The 12,425-nt window shown below is 32.2% G+C and overlaps 1 long non-coding RNA gene across 1 annotated transcript; it reads left to right on the forward strand.

The window, feature by feature from the left end:
* The first annotated feature begins 4,039 nt into the window (after positions 1-4,039).
* On the forward strand, positions 4,040-6,529 carry LOC120089340. The gene is made up of 2 exons (XR_005485151.1): positions 4,040-6,139; positions 6,261-6,529. It is a non-coding gene; the product is annotated as an uncharacterized LOC120089340 (long non-coding RNA).
* The last annotated feature ends 5,896 nt before the right edge of the window (positions 6,530-12,425 follow it).

The following is a 12,425-nucleotide window of genomic DNA, read 5'->3' on the forward strand; positions in this document are numbered from 1 at the left end:
GGATAGTGTTAAATGAAGGAAATTGGATATAAAGATTTCCATGAGCAGCGAAATGATCATTCCAAATTCCAATCGTATTTGAACATACACAATTATAGTCAAGAAACAGAAACTAACTGGTCATGCAACATATGAAATTATAGCATGCTTTTTAATACGATCAAGAGAAAGAATAAACATACCTTTGAAGACTAATCTTCAAGCACCCTCGATCACGAACGCTCGTTCAAACAACAAGACAACAATCATGAACACTCGAACACTTCGACCGCACCACAACACGATCACAGCGACCATGAACTCAACGATCTCCAAGATCACGAACACAGCGAACGGCCTCCAAAAACTTCGATTATGTGGAGTTGAGTACGACACCACCCCAATGGCTACCTTGGTATTCTCGGTGTGAGAATCCCAAAATGTGGACTCTGTGTGGACTTGGTTAGAGGAAGAGACCAAAGGAAGAACAATCGTGTAAACGATTGAGCAAGTGAAAGATGACAGAAGTCTATCGTATAGACGATGCCCAATCGTTTAACAAATGCTATGCAATCATTTAACAAAAGCTCCGCAATCGTTTAGCTAATGGTCAACTGAGTGAACTATCATGTATTGTCACTGCATGATCGTTTAGTCTCTCTTTAGCTATCATTTAGTGAATCTGATCCACTTGACAACGATTTCTTGAGTACTTTTCCGAGAATGGAAAATCTCTTTTCAATAACTTTAGCAAAATCTACAAAATTTAGGAAAATATTTTTCCTTTTATCTCACGGTTACCATGAAACTATCAATAACCTCCCACTCAATTGGTTATTAGAGAAAAAGAGATAATTATCCAATAATTAATATTATTATAAATATATATGATAACTAACTTACCATAGTATATTTATAACCTATAATTTTAATATTTCATCTCATGAAACATATAAACCATAGTTATTTTTCCATTCCATGGTACTTAAAGTAAATTTCATTTACATTAATCCTCTACTTGATATATCTCATACATCACACCGATCATATCATATATAATCAAATTACCTCTTGTAAATTTGAACATTTCAAATCAACACCAAGAACTGATTATCGACTTGAATCCATTGAGCTACCAAGGGGACGTTATGGACTTGTAGCTCGAAACTCCAACGGTATGTGAATAACTGACTAAACTCTTTAGCCACGGGATCCAATATTTGTTAATTGTCAGGCACTCCACTAAATACTGACAACTGAACTCTCCTTACTACAGATATATTATGTGTCCATATCAACCAATCTCAATAGTGCAATAACCCTTCACAGATCGCTCATAAGTACAACTAAGTCAATAACCGTTATGTCTCTGTAGTTACATCTAACTCCTTAAATACCACTGATCCCTCTAATGAACATAAGTCATAGTCCTACTATGACCGAATCCTCTCTTCCAAAGAGAAGTTGTGGCCACTATGTTCTAGCCTTGGAATCAATCTTTAAGAGAGCAATCTATCTACTTACCCCTACTTCGGGGAAGAAGTGAATTCCATCTTATGTAGTTGAGTTCCCAGCTCCCAAATCAGACAAATCCCCAAAAAGGTAGGCATGTTGAGTTGGCAATCTAGCCACTCTCACTCGTACTAATCAAAGAACCGTCCTCAAAGGCAAAAGTTCCCAAGACACTCAGGATTGAAGTCATGTCACCTATAGTCGTTTAGGTGAGATGTAAGTCTCTAGTATCAACGGTGTTATATATAGAGATGAATCATCTCGTGGTCCGATCTTATAAAAACTCTTTATATAGGGCACTCTCGCTTGCATGTCTCCACATTAATGGTCAGGATCTACCATCTGTAGTAGTTTACAACACTTGCAAACCTCTACAAAGTGGGCCGTATCCATGGTGTCACCAGGATCAGGTATCCCTCCTTAATCCTTATACTAAGGACCTATTTAGATTATCACTTAAGGCATGATCCACTTGTATATCTCATATACATGTTTAAGTTTACATACAATAACCATGAAGCTTTGTTTATTGGATATGAGCAAATGCCAAATAAAATAGCTTTTATTTTATTCAATAACGATGTGTATAGATTACAAACTACGAGACTCTATATCCATAGTGTCACCAGGATCAGGTATCCCTCCTTAATCCTTATACTACAGACCTATTTAGATTATCACTTAAGGTATGATCCACTTGTATATCTCATATATATGCTTATGTTTACATACAATAACCATGGAGCTTTGTTTATTGGATATGAGTAAATGCTAAATAAAATAACTTTTATTTTATTCATAATAATGTGTATAGATTACAAACTACAAGATTCCGAGACTTAAAAAGTTTATAATTAGTTGGTATAATTAGCTTATGAAGTTTGTGAACTTCTATTGAAGAATAATTTGATTGAAGTGTATGAGCATTGAAGAATGATTATAAAGTTTGAAAAAGTTTATGAGCATTGACTTTGTTGGGATATTATGCTTATAGAGTATGTGAAATTTGTTTGAAAGTGATATCTTTAAACATTACTATGTTCTTTTTCTTAAAAGATTGTTAAGAATATACTTAGTTGGTATAATTAGCTTATGGAGTTTATGAACTTTTTCTCTTGAAGAATGACTTGATTGAAGTGTACTATGTTTTGGAGGAGGAGGGAGGGGGTTGAAAAAGTTTAAGAGCATTGACTTTTTTGTTAAAGGATAGATGAAAATGTGGGATTTGTTTTATATAATTTCACATATACTTGTTGCTAGGAGCGCATTGAAAAAAATTGAGTATGAGACGACAACTTCAACAACTAACGTGGTTGATGATGCTTTAAGTAAAGTTCTTAGCCCTGACCGTGGTCATGTAAGAGGATTTGGGTTTGATGTGACTCATACAAAATTATCTCTCTTGTCTCAACAAGATAATGTTAGGATACTGATTCTTGAAATCTTTACTATCGAAACGTGTTGATACAATCTTTCGGAAAAATAACTAAACGATAAACAACTTTTTTATTAAACGATAAGAGTCAAACGATACTAATCGATCGTTTACAGATGATACTCGATCGTTTACCCAATGTAAACGATCGTTTACAATTTATTGCACGATCACTCAGTCTTGCTAAACGATTGCTTACTAAATCCTCCGCGATCGCTCATAAACTCTTACACAATCGCTTACCAATTACTATTACACAATCGCTTACTAGTATCTATACGATTGCCTACCTTTTCCTATACGATTGCCTATCAATTGCTATACGATTGTTGAGCTTTACTACATGATCGCCTAGTCGAAGTAGACGATGAGCGGTACACTATGATGGCTTCTCCATGATAGCGTCTCCCAAACTCTCACTTTCGAGAGCTCTCCTTCCTCACTTCTGATATTCAGACTTTGCTACTTCTCTTTCTGTTTCCTTCTTCTTTTAAACTTCCAATTCTCCCAATGGAATTAGAAGACATTCTTAACCGATTCAACCACCTTTCCTTTATTCTTTCTTCCTAGATATTGCCACATAATTGGGATCTTATCATTACCTCCGCCCTCCACTTTTACCTTGTCTTCAAGGTAAAGCTCTTGTTGTCCACCCCATTTCTTTAGCTGCGTCACATGAAACACTGGGTGTATCGACATTGTTGTCTGAAGGATTAACTTGTAAGATACTAATCTGACTCTATCCACTGCCTGATGTGCTCCATAATACTTGGGATATAATTTCACATATGCTTTTGCGAAACTCCAACATCATATCGCTGCTTGCCAACAAACTCCTTCATTTTCTCTTGAGCCAGCCTCAAATGCTCCTTCAGCTCACGCAATGCAGCATCTCTATCTCGCATTTGTTGGCTCAAAGTTGCTTCGGTCGTACACTCCTTCCCATAGTAAATCGATAATGGAGGTTGTTGACCATACACAATCTGAAAAGGGGCCAAGCTAGTAGGAGCATTATATGTAATGTTACTCCAATAGTTCGCTCAATGCCACCAGTTCATCCATTTTATCGGCCGCTCACCACTGTAGCACCTCTAATTCATTTCCAGGCTGCGATTCACCTCCTCTTCTGACTATCCGATTGAGGTTGAGAAACTGAGCTGTGATGGAATTTGGTACCTGACAGTCGGCACAACTCTTGCCAAAAATGATTCACAAACTCATTGTCTTGGTCCGTAACAATGGACTTCGGCACCCTGTACAGTTTAATCATTTCTTTCTAACATGTATCAACTTCAATGCCAGCATTTAAAGGGTGTCTCAATTGTAAGAAATGAACATACTCCACAAATCGGTATGCTTCCGCAAACGTTTCCTGTTTAATAGCTAAAAATCTTCTATCGACTGATCCCTCTCTTAAAGATTGGAATCGGGCCTTCATCCTTTTCTTCAAGACTTGCCAATCTTCAAACGACTCTCTGTCTACTTCCGACAGGTACCAGTTTAACACGATGTCGTCAAAATTCTCAACTGCCACCGTCATCTTCTCAAATTCACTCAACTTGTGAACTTGAAAATAGCGATCTTCTTTGTATAGCCACGCGTCTAGATTTCTTCCGCTAAACATCGACATTTCCACTTTCTTGAATTCACTCCGGTAGCCGTTTGCTTCTTCACCGGGTGCCTTCACCAAACCATTTGTTCCGCACATTTTTTTGGCATTCGATCCTTCTGCCTCTTCCGTCACCTTTGCCTTTTCTTTGACCATTTTCATAACATAAGAAACGAACATTTTTTTTTATGTTTCTCTACCTGCAATTCCAATTTTTCAATGATCTTCGCTACCGACGCCAACTTCTCCTCTATGGTTAACACTTTCTATATTTCGACTTTAAATTCAAAGGTTTTTTGTTCTAGTAATTCCAGTTTTTTTTTCGAAATCTTTCTGAACCATGCTTGCCCAGGTGTTTGCTCTGATATCAATTTGTTAGGATACTGATTCTTGAAATCTTTACTATTGAAACGTTTTGATACAATCTTTCGAAAAAAAGAACTAAACGATGAACAACTTCTTTATTAAACAATAAGAGTCAAACAATACTAATCGATCGCTTACAGATGATACTCGATCATTTACTCAACGATAAACGATCTTTACAATCTATTGCACGATCACTCAGTCTTGCTAAACGATCGCTTACTAAATCCTCCCCGGTCGCTCACAAACTCCTACACGATCGCTTACCAATATCTATACGATCACCTATCTTTTGCATACGATCGCCTACCAATTGCTACACGATCGCTGAGCTTTACTATATAATCGTCTAGTAGAAGTAGACGATGAGCGGCACACTACGATGGCTTCTCCATGACAACGTTTCTCGAACTCCCACTCTCGAGAGCTCTCCCTCCTCACTTTTGATATTCAGACTTTGCTACTTCTCCTTCTATTTCCTTCTTCTTTTAAACCCCAATTTCTCCCAATGGAATTGGAAGACATTCTTAACCGATTCAACCACCTCTCCTCTATTCTTTCTTTCTTGATATGCCACATAATTGGGATCCTATTAGATAACAAGTACAAAGTTCTTGAAAAAGAATATTTGAAGATGAAGGAATAAATGATAGAAATGAAAGCAATGAAAGATGAAATAATAGAAATGAAAGCAATTATGTCATGTTTTATAAAGAAACAGGTAATCTTTTTTTCTTTAAATCACTTACATTCATTTTTTTTCTTATAATTAGTTAACTTTTTTGTTTCATATGAAATTATCATAGGTTGAACCAAGTGAGGAACTTTCAAATGCTACTGTAAGTGTACCTAAGGCAACAAATATTCCTTCAACTTTTCTAATATCATCTCCATCGGTAAATTTATTTGTAATGTGATGAGAATTATTCTTGATTTCATTATTATTTTATTCTAATATCTCATATTTTCCTTTTCATAGAGTGTCAATAAAAATATTCAAATTAACTACAAGTTATTAGATTAGTATGGCTGAGGAGAGATTATTGCAGAAGGACGATAGTCTTCTAATGATCCAGCTACTCTTGTTCATCACACCTATTGGTCCACATGCAGTTAGAGTATGGGTTGATGTATCAAAGAAACCTGACGCATATTTGTGGAGGCCTACATTTGAGATGACATGTATTGAAGAAGCTTTGGACAGTACAGTTGCATGCCATCTGATAAATTGATTATTGGTATATTATTTTCTAAGCTTATTTATCTACTTATTAAAAGATTTATTATATTTATTTAATATTCACTATTGTTGGTGTATACAAAATCATACATTGATATAGATTTTATAAATTTATGTAGATGAATGACATGATGCCTTACCAGAGGAAAAGAAAACCAACGATAAGACAGCTCAGCTACGTATTTTTGAACACTTGGTGAATTTTGTACACATGGTAAATTTTGAACACTTTGTATTTTGAGGGCTAACTTATGTTGTTGGTGTAGTTACTAAATACTTTATCTAGCTTGTGTATCATTTAGACACAACTTTATTCTAGGAAATTATTGAATATTTTATTTTGTAATGTCAGTAGATTATGAATGGAAGTTATTAGTATTTATTATGATATGAAGTATATTATGTGTGTATATTTTAACTAAAATTGAGTACTTGAGCTAACATTTATCAAAATATAATTAATTAAAAAATTATTTTTGAAAAAAAAAGTTACCTCTTTTATAGCCGTGAATTAAAGCTATAGAAAGATTTATATAGCAACAACGGAATGCTATTAAAAGTTTATTATAATAATTATAATAATTGGAAATGATTAAATAATATTACTATAGCATACAATTACAGCTATAAATATAGCGTTGGAAAAAGGCTATTATATGTTAAAGATAACACATTATTTTAGCTATACAAACCTATTATAGCTTTAATAAAAAAAAACGCTATCAAATGTTTTTATAGCATCGTATATAAATTACATCTTCATACTTTACAATAGCATCGAATATAGCTCTTCAAAAACACTATAAAAAGTCTTAGACTTTTAATAACATGGACTATTAGGTCCTTCGAAAAAGACTATAAAAGGTCTTTTATAACTTTTTTTGGTTAGCTATCGTATTCTTTATTTCTTGTAGTGATAGTTTGGAAAAAGCTAGAATTTAATCGATATGGTTTTAAAAGTTAGAACTATACCTTTATGGTTTGATCAGATTTCATAAATAGTCACAATTCTAATTATGAATCATAGGGACTAAATTCTAATTTCTAACCTTCTCCAAACTAGGGACATAATTTGCAATTTAACCGATTACGGGTATTTGTCTAAAGGTGCAGTTAAAGGTGGTCTTGTCATTTTGATAGTCTGTAGTGGAATCTTGGAACATGTTTCTTTTACAAATGGCCAAACATCATGGACAAGTTGAAATATCTTTAAAAGAGGGGGAAAAAAAAAGAGGGTTTAGAGTTGGTCTATGAATTAGTCCCCGAGTTTGGAAAATAGTTCAATGATATGGCATTGACGTTGCATTTTTTTGCTAATTTTTAAAAAATTAATTTGGACGCAGGTGACTTTTTTTTTTTTCTTTTTCCTTCAATCTTGCCAAATATATCCTTTTTGAGAAGACGATGATCAAAAGCTAGTAGATGAACCGTATGCAAACAATAAACTATATCTTCATCTAGATGCTTTCTTCCCCTTCATTTTCAGTTGCTTTATTCATAATTCAATAGTAACAAAATAAGGATTTTCTTTTTCTTTTTTGAAGAATTGAGCAGTTTTTTTAACCTTGATCGACTTGATGTGAGGTTTACTCAGCTTCTTTAAGTGGGTTTGAGCTTTGAGATGCTAATGATGATGGTACGTGGTTTTTGGGACTGTCATCGCCACATCCAAAGAAACAAATATTATAATTAACTCATACGTGTGTAATAAGTTAAATAGCAATTACACGTTAGCTATTTAATGCACATGTTGGATGGCCATAAATTTTATATAGAAGTGTGACATGTTGAGTAGAGATCAAAATTACAGGATTCTATTTTTCAAGTGGAAGTTTTAGAGCACCAATTTTGTACTGAATTTTGAGGAGTAAGAGTAGAAAACTTTATGGAATCGAAAAATAATAGGTAGGTTGATATTTATATATAATGGGGTAGTAGTTGATTCTCAAAATAAGTGAGTTTAAGCACTTTGGAAATATTATAAGTATGAGTTGGGTTCGAAACTGAATTGAATCTGTTTACGTTTATCAATCCGTAATGAAAATTGGTATAATTGTAATGATATTTCATTCACAAATCAATCATAATGGTCCACAATCACAAACGTAATTGGATGTCTTTTGAACACGTTTATTTGTAATTATGAACCTGTCATGTTTGCTATTATCGTTTAAGGTCAAATGGTTACGGTAAAAGTAAATGTGATAAATTCATAACTTTCGTGTAAAAATAGTAACAATGATAACAATAACAATAACGATTATGATATATACAGAATTTCTAGACATGAGTAGATTGAATATCAAGATGTCAATATAGGTATGGAACACAAATAAAAAATTACTAAACATCAAATAAGGTTTCACTTATTAATTACTATTGATTTATTTTATATGTTCCTCTCGAGGTAAAGGTGATCTAAAATATTAGAAAAATGAACCCAAGCTAGGAAAAAGAATGTGGTGTAGTGATTGTGAGAGGCTCCTCCATCACGTGGGTTCTCATATGACTTTAGGTCTCTTTCTCCATGGAAAAAACAATGGGGCAATTGTTATATTCTCTGATGGTTTTGTGAACATGATATTCATTGTGCAACTTATTAGAGTATTCTACAACGTGGTAGGTGGGATGAAGATAATCAATACCATGAGTTTAATTTTAATTTCTTTCCATGTGCCACTTGACTTCAATTTTGAACACTAAGTATGGGAGAAGTTGCAACTTGCATAGTATACATCGAATAAATGTAACTTAATTATATTTACCAAAGACAAAGGATGCTTTTTAGTTTATATCAATTTTGTTCAATGTGACAATATCTTAACTACACTCTATGGTAACAATTAGAATAGGAATGCCTAACTACAACACAGCCACGATACAAACTCAGTAATCTAGACAATAGTGGGTTCGTCAACGAGGCTAAACTATAACGGAATATGATGAACTCAATCGAGTTGGACAGTCGAGACGGCCAATCTAAGTGGGTACGACCTTAGGAAGAAAAATAACTATCAAAACCTTCAGTTTATACCAATTATTTTAGAGGGTTTGAAGCTTGCAAATATATTGTCTATGCAAGGTAAAAACAAGTAGCATACCTATTAATGTACAAACAACATGTGTATTTGTAGGAGAAGAAGCGTTTATGTTTTCTTTTCTTTGTTGGGAAGGGAATGGAGGAGAATATGAAAGAGTTTGAGATGTCGGTTTGATTTATCGATTTGGGATTATGGTGTGTGAAGACAGTTTAACTAAGTGTAATTTGAAACATTTTCGTATCTTATAATCTTAGAAAGTTTTTCATATTTTTCTTATTCATAGATGGTAGAAAAATCTGTATTATTAATATTATTGTTTCACTTTCGTGTCTTCGAAGTCCTCAATAAATGCTTGTTCATTAAATTTGTCTCTTCCTAGACATTCTATTTGATTGAATAGGGACAACTTTTCGCTTTCAAACCAAAGTTTTCTTTTTCTTTATATTTCGTATAATTTTCAATTGGTTTTCAATTTAATATTCCTTCAATTTCATATTTTTTTAGGTTGATTCTAATTCCAACATTTACGGTAGTTTTGAAATTTTGATTTTAGATATTGTTTAATTTTGTGGATCCTTAGGAAGTGTATATCTATCAATATTTTAAAATAATTACCGTGTATTCAAATTTATTTTTTTAATGTTTTTTTTAAAACTTAATTTAGATGCTTTTTTAAAATTTTATTTATAAATTATATATTCGTCCAACCAATTTTAATTCAAAAGGTAGCTTTTAACTTTCTGATGTAAATTTATAGTCACTTACAAAAAATATATATTTTTTAATGTCTTATTAAAACAGCACTTAAATAAACTTTAGATGAGATTGGCTTGGTCGGTGGACTTGATTTAACATTAATAATTATGGAATGCTGTTAAAGATAACTTTCTTCTGACTTTTCAAAAATAAATAATAATAATAATAATAATAATAATAAATAAATAAATAAATAAAACTCTCCACTGTCCTTAGAGGTTAAGTGTAAGAACTAAGAAACTTTTCCATCATAATGATTAATGGTTGTATTGTCAAATTCAGCTTAATTTAATGATAATTGACATGGAGGATTGAAATGAGAAATGTTAGGATGACCTATTTCATACGTCTATGGAATTTTTCCATCCATGAAAATTCTCCATTTAATTTTGCAAAGATTAGAGTGAAAATTTTACATGACAAATTTGCGAAATTCAGATTTTCGTTTAATTTTATTTTATAAAAACCAATAAAATGATTTTTGAAGAACAACTTTCAATTAAATAGTTAATTATCCGCTATTTTGTCATGAAATCTTGTATGGTTAGTTGAGGGAGAATTACTTTTGAGTAGATGTAATAGCCAAGAATCTCAAGAGTATATGTGGCTTGGCTACATTTATAGATATGTCATTCATGTTTATGGCTAAAAATTAGTTGTACCTTATTTTTACTAGGCCTTGATTTCCTTTTTTTAATAAGCTACCTAGATTATTGTGAGACTACTGACGATAACATTGTAAATTTCTTATCGATCATCCTTTAAATGGTTAATTTCTCATGATATTTTTTTAAATATTTTAAATGAAGTGAAATAAAATTTCACATTAAGTTATTTAAGACTCATTTGATAACGATCTTATTTTCTATTTATTGTTATGATTTCTTATTTTTTTGAAAAATAGACTTGTTTGATAATTCATTCAATTTCTTTTTCCAAATTTTTTTTAATTGTTTCAAAAAATTGAGGTTAGATTTCATAAACTACAAAGTTTCTCATGTTTGTTTTATGTTTTTGTATTTGATTTTAAAGCTTTGAAAATCAAACAAAGAGCAACAATTGCTAGGCCCATCCCAAATGAGATGGCTCTCTGATACTCTTCAAAATGAGTCTCTAAAATATTTAGATTTTTACGTAAAACGTCTTCTTTAGACCATATATCTAAAAAATATCTTTAAATTTGATTTTTTTCAAAAAAGACTTTTAGTATTATTTTTTGGATAAATTTTCCATTTTTTTTATTATTTTTCTTCCAATTTATATATATTTTTTCCTATTTACGAAGTTTTCATAATGATGGAGAGAGAAACTGCAATTATCATAGAGAGAAAAAATGCATTTAATATGATTTTTTCACATTTTCAAATGAGAAAATGCATTTATTTATTGACATTTTCCCTTTTATTACATAAATCACAATATAATATAATATATGAAATATACCACGATATATGAATCGCATATTATATATATTCATTTAAGTAATCAGAAATCCCAATAAATCAAAATTTTGTATGTATCACAATACATAAAATCTAAATATTAAAAAAAAAAACTCTCAATTAATTTTTATATTATATTAAATATTTCATTGTTTATTTGGAAATATTCTAACAAATATTATGTATATATTATGTAATATATTCCGTTTTTTATTTTATGTATATATCCTAGGTATTCTGATAATATATTCCTTGATGTTTTGATATGTATGTCAATATATTTCATTGTTTATTTGACCTGTATACACCAAGTATTCTGATATATATGCATTTCTAAGTAGCTATCGATGTCAACATTCCACATAAATAATAGTATATTCATGAATCATTAATATGATGGTGTGTATCATAAATTCTATTTAAGTAGCCAGAAATCCCAATAGATCAAAATTTAATATGATCTCTCTAATAGAAATTGACATTATTTTCAAATAAACAAAGCATATCTACAAAAGTATATAAACCATGTATGAACTTAATGTTCAATATATATGAGTATATATGAAACAGGAAATATAAATATATAATTGAATATATATATATATATATCACAATATATATTTAAAAATCGAAGAACCAAAATGGTCTTACTGAACAAACCAAACCACGGTGACCGAGATCTAAGTAAGGAACCTTGAGCTCTATTTTGCAAAACATCGTCGTGGAAAAACAGTACGAAAACCCAATCATGTAGGCAGAGCTTCAGGCGATGAATTAAAGATTCTCTGGCAATCTTCTCGGATATGACACCACAATCGTAGAAGCATGAACAGAGGGAGGCGGTGAGATCTGGATGTTGTAGCACGAATGGAGGGAGCGCGACCTCTGGATCCTGGTAGAGCAGGCTGGGGAGAGAGGCGGCGATTGGATGTTTGGCTGGAATGATGAGAGGGAGTTTGAGAGAGAGGGTTTTGAAGAGGGAGCAGCGACTGGACGTGGGTATTTGGGAAATCCAAGGGGCTGTTTGGGGGCCCAACATGAGATG

This window comes from Benincasa hispida, chromosome 10 (genome assembly GCF_009727055.1).
Source record: "Benincasa hispida cultivar B227 chromosome 10, ASM972705v1, whole genome shotgun sequence".
NCBI lineage: Eukaryota > Viridiplantae > Streptophyta > Magnoliopsida > Cucurbitales > Cucurbitaceae > Benincasa > Benincasa hispida.